The sequence below is a fragment of the Piliocolobus tephrosceles genome, unplaced genomic scaffold (genome assembly GCF_002776525.5).
Source record: "Piliocolobus tephrosceles isolate RC106 unplaced genomic scaffold, ASM277652v3 unscaffolded_44847, whole genome shotgun sequence".
In the NCBI taxonomy this organism is placed as follows: Eukaryota; Metazoa; Chordata; class Mammalia; order Primates; family Cercopithecidae; genus Piliocolobus; species Piliocolobus tephrosceles.
In genome coordinates, this window is record NW_022329695.1 from 1 (window position 1) to 10,107 (window position 10,107).

Below are 10,107 nucleotides of genomic sequence, written 5' to 3' on the forward strand. Positions count from 1 at the left end.
ACCCTCAAGGCAAAATTAATCACCCCATCCTCTTGCTGCTCCGGGCTTTTTCTATTTCTTTGCTGTGATGGCGCTTGTCACAGTACATTATCCTCTGTCACCCTCAAGAGACAGTGAGCCCTGAATGTGGGGGACTGGTGGCCAGCGCATGTCCAGACTCCCCCAGTTCCTATTCCAGTGCCTGACAGTTGTTGGCCATGCCCAGCTCCAAGCCACCATCTGCAAAAAGACAATTCAGGATGGTTTTCTAACCAGGAGGAGGAGCTGAAGCAAGGCAGCCCTGGCTCTGAATCCCAGTCCTGTCCGTGACTTCCTGGTGACCTTCCTGAGCCTCGGATTCTTCATTTGTAAAGCAGGCAGCATCCCCTGGGCATGTCCAGGGACCTGACAGCTGTGTGTCCCCTGGCCGCCCTTCACTCCTTGCCCTCCCTTGTCCTCTCTCCCCTGGAGCTGGGCCAGGCCCCAGCCTGAAGGAGGAGAGCTGGGCGTTCCTGGAGAGGCATCATCCAAGGATTTCAGACCTTGCAAAGTGCAGGCTAACAGATAACTCCTGGTGCCGGCCCTAGCTCTGCCAGTCCTCCAAGACTGGTCTTTTAAATTTTTAAATTTATTTTAAAAATTGCTTTTTAGGCTGGGTGTGGTGGATCATGCCTATAATCCCAGCACTTCGGGAGGTCGAGGCAGGTAAATCACTTGAGGTCAGGGGTTCGAGACCAGCCTGGCCAACATGGCGAAACCCGTCTCTACTAAAAATACAAAATTAACCAGGTGTGGTGGCGCATGCCTATAATCTCAGCTACTCAGGAGGCTGAGGCAGGAGAATGACTTGAGCCTGGGAGGTGGAGGTTGCAGTGAGCCGAGATCACACCATTGCACTCCAGCCTGGGTGACAAGAGCAAAACACCATCTCAAAAAAAAAAAAATTTTTTTTTGTAAAATAGAGGCAAGGTCTATGTTGCCCAAACTGGTCTCAAACTCCTGGGCTCAAGCAATCCTCTTGCCTCAGCTTTCAAAAGTGCTGGGATTACAGCTGTGAGTCGCCACATCCACCCCAAGATTGTTCTAAAGGTGTGTCACAGAGGGGCATTGTGGCTGTGGGGTGGAGCCAGTGGGGCTGTGCACCCACCCAGCCTCCCTAGCCCTCCCCACTCTTGTACCTGGGGTCAAAGTGGACTCCTGGACCTGAGTCAGCTGAGCTGGGGAGGAGCCTTCGTTCACTCCTCCTGCTTCCTCTGCCATGGGTCCCCCCATCCCCAGGGGTGACTGGGGCAGCCCCAGGCAGGAGGTTGGGGTGGAAGTTGAGAGCTACCATGACTTGCTCAGGTGCCTGCTCCCAAGCAGAGCTCAGACCTTCAGGAGCCCGTGAGGACTCACGCCCCGGAAGTCCAGGCAGTCCAACTGACCCACTCACACGCCACTGGGATTACAGGTATGAGATTACCTGCCTCGACCTCCCTAAGTGCTGGGATTACAGGCCGCCGGAAACCTGGACCAGCCCCACAGCTAAGTCCAGGTGGAGCCGCCACCCCAGATGGTAACAGGGTACTTTGCTCAGGAACTCCTGGGCTGCAGTCCCTCAGTTGCAGTGATTGATGGCAAGGGGTTGGGGGTGGAAGAAGTCTGGAGCAGTCATTGTGAAACTACAACAGCAATACGAAGAGAGCTCTGGGGATGGGTGGCACAATGGTGTGAATGTGCTTCACACCACTGAACTGTACACTTTAAGATGGTTAAGAGGCCAGGTGTGGTGGCTCATGCCTGAAATCTCCCAGCACTTTGGGAGACTGAGGTGTGTGGATCCCATGAGGCCAGGAGTTCAAGACCAGCCTGGCCAACATGACAAAACCCCATCTCTACTAAACATACAACAATTATCCAGGCGCAGTGGTGCACACCTGTATCCCAGCTACTCGGGAGGCTAAGGCATGAGAATCCCTTGAACCTAGGAGGCAGAGTTTGCAGGGGGCAGAGAGAGGGCTACTGTATCTCAGCCTGGGCGACAGTGCAAGACTCTGTCTCAAAAAAAAAAAAAAAAAGATAGCTAAGATGTCATGTTTTATGTGCGTTTTACCATGATTCAAAATGTTTTAAGCCAGGTGTGGTGGTAGTCCCAGCTACTCAGGAAGCTGAGCCAGGAGGATTGCTTGAGGTCAGGAGTTAGAGGCTTGTGATTGGGCCACTGCACTCCAGCCTGGGCAGCACTGCACTCCTCTTAAAAAAAAAAAAAAAAATGGAGACAGAAAAAAGAAAAAAAAATCTGTATAATATAGAGACTTGGATTGTCATAGTCCAGAGTTGTCCAAAAGGTGCTGGTCATGGGCCACCACTTTTTTTTTTTAACCAGTACTTTACCTAGATTATTTTTAAAGCTTAATTACAATAGCTTTCAAATATACACAAAGGTAAAGGGAGGGAATTGTTTTAAACTCCCATGTACCCACTGCCTGCCTTTAAAAGTTACCCAGCAGAGGCTGATTTTATTTACTTCCACACAAACCCTCCCACACTCCAGGGTTCTTTTAAAGCAAATTCCATGCAGTATGACATTTCATCCATAGATGCTTCAGTGCACACAATTTAAACTCTAATAATTATGCTTATATTTTTTTAATTTTAATTTTAATTTTTATTACTGTTTTTTGAGACAGTCTCGTTCTGTCGCCAGGCTAGAGTGCAATGGCGTGATCTTGGCTCACTGCAACCTCTGCCTCCTGGGTTCAAACGATTCTCCTGCCTCAGCCTCCTGAGTAGCTGGGACTACAGGCGCCCGCCACCACGCCCGGCTAATTTTTGTATTTTTAGTACAGACAGTGTTTCACCATGTTGGCCAGGATGGTCTCGATCTCCTGACCTTGTGATCCGCCCTTCTCGGCCTCCCAAAGTGCTGGGATTACAGGCATGAGCCTCCACACCTGGCCTGTATTTTTATTTTTTACTTTTTTTCTTTTACTTTTTTTTTGTTTAACTTTTAACCTCTGTTGGACTTTATATTTTATTATTATTATTTTATTTTATTTTTTATTTTTTGAGACAAAGTCTCACTCTGTTGCTCAGGCTGGAGTGCAGTGGTGCGATCTCAGCTCACTGTAACCTCCACCTCCCAGGCTCAAGCAACTCTCCTGTCTCAGCCTCCTGAGTAGCTGGGACTACAGGCACAGGCCACCATGCCCGGCTAATTTTTGTGTTTTTAGTAGAGATGGGGTTTCACCATATTGGTCAAGCTGGTCTCGAACTCCTGACCTCAGGTGATCCACCTGCCTCAGCCTCCCAAAGTGCTGGGATTACAGGCATGAGCCACCACGCCCAGCCTATTTATTTATTTTAGAGACAGGGTCTTCCTCTGTTGCCCAGGTTGAAGTGCAGTGGTGAAGTCATAGCTCACTGCAGGCTCAAACTCCTGGGCTTAAGAGATCCTCCTGCCATGGCCTCCCGAAGTGCTGGGATTACAGGCATGGGGCCGGTGCCTGGTCTAAATTGTAATAATTTTACAGTTTGCCTCAAACAAGGACTGATGTCTGGGCAAGGTCTGCTGGGGGCCTCCCACATGCAGGCAGTCTCTGTGCTGTGCCCTCTACCAGCGCTGAGGGTCACTTGCCCACAGGCACCGCTCTCTTTTCCCCTTTGGGGAAGGCCAGGAGAAGTGAATTTTGAGGTTACCTGAAGGACTTCTATGTGTTTGGAAAAGGGTGTTCAGCTGAAGCTGATGGCCTCGTGCCCAAAGGGGAACACTTCCCATTGGCCTGTGGAAGCCACAGGCCTGACAGTGGGGTCCTGGTCTTGGGGGTCTCAGCCACCTGGTCACCCATTCCCCCCTCACTTAGGCATCCATCTAGCAGGCTGCTTACACCTCCTTCCATCTGTCTGTGTTCAGCCAATCAGGCAAGCCAGGGTTACAGCCCTCCGTGCCCTGGGCCCTGGCTCCATGAAGCACCATGGGCCTTGGAAGACCTCCCCAAATCATCCCGTCTCCCCAGTATCTTCTGCCAAGGCAGGAGTTTCCCCGGGACCCTGACTGGTCCACTTCCTTGGCAGAGTTTGTAGCTGTGCCTGACACAGCCCACCTACCTGGCTTCTGTCCCAAACCCGCAGCCAGGCCATGTGACAGCCGCTGCCTGTGCCCAAACATTCATCCAGCCCCACCCAGGAGAGCCAGACACTCACACAATCTCACCCACACATCCTCACCCGCCTGGCCTTGCCGCGCCCCCCCCCCCCCCCCCCCCCCAACCCACCGGGGCAGCAACTTCCTCTACCTTCTGCTTGCTCCACCTCCTCCTAGAGCTGGGTCACACACAGTTTCCCACGCCCTTGGCAGGTTGGTCATGGCCCTGGCAGGTCTGAGGACAGGATGGGCACAGGACTGTGTGCAGCATAGAAAGGTCAGGGAGTGTAGCCTCCTACTCTGTGCCAGCTACCAGCCCCTGGAGCTTATTAGGCTGATGGGGACAAAGAATGCACCAGAGGGGACAGTGACCAGCCTGGGCAACAGAGCAAGACCCTGTCTCAAAAAGGAAAAAAAAAAAAAAAAAAAAAAAATAAGGAGGAAGGGGATTGGGCAGAGGGCACCAGCAGAGGAGCTCTGGATCTAAGTGCCTGACAGAGGAGTCCCCGTTACACAGAAAAGGCCCTGATACCACTTGCTTAGTCACTGGCCAGCAGGGAAGAGGGTGACCTCGATCTGAGAGCTGAGGGGACCCCGAAGGTGCTGACAGCTGGGCAGTGATGAGTCCTTCTGAAGGGGCATCTCGCCTTCCCCACCCGGTCATGCTGGGCCAGGCCGGGTAGCAGATGACCTGGGCTGCAGACATTAAGCCTTTAGAATGGAAGCTGGGTGACGGCAGGACTGCGGCCAGCTAGACTCTGTCACCCCCAGTCTGTCACAGGCCAGGACCCACAAGGCCCTCGGCATGCTGAAATGAATGTGTGCAGGAGTGAGGGAATGAACTTCCTCGAAAGAATCCTGGCGTGGGGCAGGGTGCAGTGGCTCATGCCTGTAATCACAGCCCTGCGGGAGGCCAAGGCGGGTGGATCATGAGGTCAGGAGTTTGAGTCCAGCCTGACCAACATGGTGAAACGCCATCTCTACTAAAAATACAAAAATCAGCCGGGTGTGGTGGTGTGCTCCTGTAATCCCAGCTACTTGGGAGGCTGAGGCAGGAGAATGGCTTGAACCTGGGAGGCGGAGGTTGTGGTGAGCCAAGATCGCACCATGGCACTCTCGGCTGGATGACAGAGTGAGACTCCTTCTCAAAAAAAACAAAAAACAAAAACAAAAAAAACAACCACCAAGAATCCTGGCATGGTGGTGAGATTCTGGAACTTGGCCTCAGGGACCTGCATTCACATTCAGCCCTAGCCCTTCTTAGCTGTGTGACCTTTGACCTGCCCTAGGCCTTAATTTCCCTGTTGGTGAAATGAGAGTGATGATGCCTGTCATGATATTTCATTTCATTTTCTTTTCTTTTCTTTTCTTTTTTTTTTTTTTGAGACAGAGTCTCCCTCTGTCACCCAGACTGGAGTGCAGTGGCACAATCATGGCTGACTGCAACCCCTGCCTCCTGAGATCAATCGATTCTTGTGCCTTAGCCTCCCAAGTAGCTGAGACTACAGGCATGTGCCACCACGCCCGGCTAATTTTTTTGTAGTTTTAGTAAAGACAGGGTTTCGTCATGTTGGCCAGGCTGGTCTCGGACTCCTGACCTCAACTGATCCACCGCCTTGGCCTCCCAATATGCTGGGATTACAGGCATGCGCCACCGTCCCCGGCTGCCATGATACCTCAATGTAGTGATATAGAATCCTGTGTCTGCCATGACCTTCCTTAGGTGGAGCAGAAAGTGTCACCCCCATGTAAGAGAAGGAACTGGAAGAAAATATGCCGGGATTTGCCTCTGGGTGATTTTTTTTTTTTTTTTTGAGATGGAGTTTCGCCCTTGTTGCCCAGGCTGGAGTGCAGTGGCATGATCTCGGCTCACCGCAACCTCTGCCTCCCAGGTTCAAGCGATTCTCCTGCCTCAGCTTTCCTGAGTAGCTGGGATTACAGGCATGAGCCACTATACCCAGCTAATTTTGTATTTTTCATAGAGACGGGGTTTCTCCATGTTGGTCAGGTTGGTCTCGAACTCCTGACCTCAGGTGATCCGCCTGCCTCAGCCTCCCAAAGTGCTGGGATTACAGGTGTGAGTCACCATGCCCAGCCTATTTATTTAGGCCTTTCTTTTTCTTTTTCTTTTTCTTTTTTTTCAGGCTTAATTCACTTTATTTTTCTTGTATAAAAACCCTATGTTGTAGCCACAGCTGGAGCGTGGGTCCGCTGCACAGAGACTCTGGTGTGGGTCTTGACAAGGTGGTCAGTGAATTCCTGATAGGAAGACTTGGTAAATACAGTCTCCTTCCAGAGGTCAGGGTCAGGTAGCTGTAGGTCTTAGAGATGGCATCAAAGGTGGCCTTGGCGAAGTTGCCCAGGGTGGCAGTGCAGCCCCGGGCTGAGGTGAAGCAGTCATCAATACCAGCCATCATGAGCAACTTCTTAGGCACAGGCACTGAGACGATACCAGTGCCCCAGGGTGCAGGGATGAGGCGCACCACCAGCACAGAGCCGCAGCAGCCTGTCACCTTGCAAGGGACAGTGTGGGGCTTGCCGATCTTGTTCCCCCAGTAGCCTCTGCGCACAGGGACAATGGAGAGTTTGGCCAGGATGATGGCCCCACGGATGGCGGTGGCCACCTCCGTGGAACACTTAACACCAAGGCTGACATGGCCATTGTAGTCCCCGATAGCAACAAAGGCCTTGAACCTGGTGTGCTGGCCAGCGCGGGTCTGCTTCTGCACCGGCATAATCTTCAAAACCTCATCTTTGAGAGAGGCCCCCAAGAAAAAGTCAATGGTCTCAGGTTCCTTAATGAGCAGGGAGAAGAGGTAGATCTCCTCCAGGGACTCGATCTTCAAGTCCTTGACCAAGCAGCCCAGCTTGGTGACGGGCATCCACTCCTATGCTCGGCCTTGCCTCCGCCAGCTCCGCGACCTCGGCCCCCGATGCCACTGCCGAAACCTCCGCAGAAGCCACCGCGATTCCCCATCCCAGGGCCACCAGGACCTCTGGGCCCCCCTCCCCCCGCCCGCTGCACCGGCACATCCGCCATTTGGTGTTTTCTTGGAGCTTTTTTTTTTTTCTGCAGAGGCAATCTCGCTGTGTTGTCCAGACTGGAATGCAGTGTTGCAATCTCCGCTCACTGCAAGCTCTGCCTCCTGGGTTCATGCCATTCTCCTGCCTCAGCCTCCCTGGTAGCTGGGACTACAGGCGCCGGCCACCACACCCGGCTAATTTTTTGTATTTTTTGTATTTTTAGTAGAGTTGGGGTTTCATGTGTTAGCCAGGATGGTCTCGATCTCCTGACCTCATGATTGACCTGCCTTGACCTCCCAAAGTGCTGGGATTACAGGCGTGAGCCACCGCGCCTGGCCTGTTTTAAGTTTTATTTTGAAATAGTTTTAAGATACAGAGAAAAGTTGCAAAAAATAGTATAGAATTCCTTCTGTAAACCAAAATGTGTAAGACAGGTCTCAATCGATATGAAATTTTATTTTGCCAATGTTAAGGGCATGCCCAGGAACGAGGTCTGTGCCTCTCTCCACAGATGATTTTGAGGGCTTCCCTATGAAAGGGGAAAAGCGGGCTGGAGGGAAAGAGGGAGGGTGTCATGGGAATCCACATGTTGCAAGAGGAGCAGGCAGGGTGTAAAGCCTTAGTTTGAATTTTTTTTTTTTTTTTTTTTTGGAGGCAGGGTCTCACGTCTGTCACCCAGGCTGCAGTGCAGTGACACAATCACAGCTCACCACAGCCTCAACTTTGGAGCTCAGGTGATCCTCCCACCTCAGCCTCCCTGTAGCTGGGAGTGCAGGCACATACCACCATGCCTGGCTAATTTTTGTATTTTTTGTAGAGACGAGATCTCTCCATGTTGCCAGTCTCTTCTCAAACTCTTGGGTCCAAGTCATCCGCCTGCCCCAGCCTCCCAAGTGCTGAGATTACAGGCTTGAGCTGCCGCGCCCGGCCAGCCTTAGTTTCCTTTCACACCTTATATCTTTCACTCAGCCTCGCCCAGTGTTAACATCTTATGTAATCATAGCACTAAGATCAAAATGAGGAAATTAACATCAGTACAATACTATAAACTCCAGTCTTTATGGTTTTTTCAGAGACAGGGTCTCCCTCTCTCCAGGCTGGAGTGCAGTGACCTGATCACAGCTCACTGTGGCCTCGACCTCCCAGACCAAATGGATCCTTCTACCTCAGCCTCCAGAGTAGCTGGAACTACAAGTAAGTGCCACCTCACCCAGCTAATGAAAAAAAATAGTTTTTGGCCAGGCGCGGTGGCTCACACCTGTAATCCCAGCACTTTGGGAGGCCGAGTTGGGTGAATCATGAGGTCAGGAGATCAAGACCATCCTGGCTAACATGGTGAAACCACATCTCTACTAAAAACACACAGGCACACACACACACAAATTAGCCGAGAGTGGTGGCGGGCACCTGTAACCCCAAATACTCAGGAGGCTGAGGCGGGAGAATGGCATGAACCCAGGAGGCGGAGCTTGCAGTGAGCTGAGATTGCACCGCTGCACTGCACTGCACTTCACATACAAAAAAAAAAATTTTTTTTTTTTTTTTTTGAGACGGAGTCTCACTCTGTCACCCAGGCTGGAGTGCAGTTGTGCGATCTTGGCTCACTGCAAGCTCCACCTCCCGGGTTCACGCCATTCTCTTGCCTCAGCCTCCTGAGTAGCTGGGACTATAGGCACCTGCCACCATGCCCGGCTAATTTTTTTGTATTTTTTAATAGAGATGGGGTTTCACCATGTTAGCCAGGATGGTCTCGATCTCCTGACCTCATGATCCATCCGCCTCAGCCTCCCAAAGTACTAGGATTACAGGCGTGAGCCACCACACCTGGCCAAAAAAAATATATATATATTTTTATATATAAATAAAATATATATTTTATTTTTATATAAAATATAAAAATTTTATATAAATTTTTATATAAATTTATATATAAATATATATATTTATATTTAAATAAAATATATAAATTATATTATTTTATATAATATAATTATGGCACTGTGGCTCTCGCCTGTAATCCCAACACTTTGGGAGACTGAGGCAGGAGGATCGCTTGAGCCCAGGGATTTGAGACCAGCCTGAGCAACATGGTAAAACCCTTCCTCTGCAAAAACTACAAAAATTAGCTGGGCATGTTGGCCGCACCTGTAGTCCCAGCTACTTGAGAAGCTGAGATGGGAGGATGTCTTGAGCCCAGGAAGTCGAGGCTGCAGTGAGCTGAGATTGTGCCAGCTGCACTCCAGCTTAGGTAACAGAGGTGAGACCCTATCTCAAATAAAAAGCATTTTTTTTTTTTGAGACAGAATCTTGCTCTATCACCCAGGGTGGAGTGCAGTGGCGTGATCTCGGCTCACTACAACCTCCACCTCACGGGTTCAAGTGATTCTTGTGCCTCAGTCTCCCAAGTAGCTGGAGCTACAGGTGCCCACCGCCATGCCCGGCTGATTTTTGTATTTTTAGAAGAGACAGGGTTTTGCCATGCTGGCCATTCTGGTCTTGAACTCCTGACCTTAGATGATCCACCCGCCTTGGCCTCTCAAAGTGCTGGGATAACAGGCATGAGCCACCACACCCAGCCGAAAAAAAAAATTTTTAATTTATTTAGAAACGGGGGTCACACCATGTTACCTAGGTGGTCTAGAACTCCTGGCCACAAGCTATCTTCCCACCTCAGCCTTCTGAGTAGCTGGCACTACAGGCACCAGCAACCAGGCCCAGCTAAGCTTTACAGAGATTTAACCAGTTTTTTCATTAATGTCCATTTTCTGGTCCAGGATCCAACCTGGCATTGCTTTTAGCTGTCATGGCTCCTTAGTGTCCTCCAGTCCCTGAGGGTTCCTCAGTCTTTTCTCGTCTTTTGAGACTCACTTTTTGAGGAGTGCTGGTCAGAGGCTTTTAGAGTATCCCTCAGCTCATGCTGGAGGAGGCTCTGTGGTATGGGGAAGGTTGACACCGAGGTGTACCCGCAGTGCATATCCAGA

At 50.7% G+C, this 10,107-nt stretch overlaps 1 pseudogene; it reads right to left on the reverse strand.

Moving 5' to 3' along the window:
• Nucleotides 1-6,246: 6,246 nt before the first annotated feature.
• Nucleotides 6,247-6,999, reverse strand: LOC113224458 (annotated as a pseudogene).
• Between the last annotated feature and the right edge of the window lie 3,108 nt (nucleotides 7,000-10,107).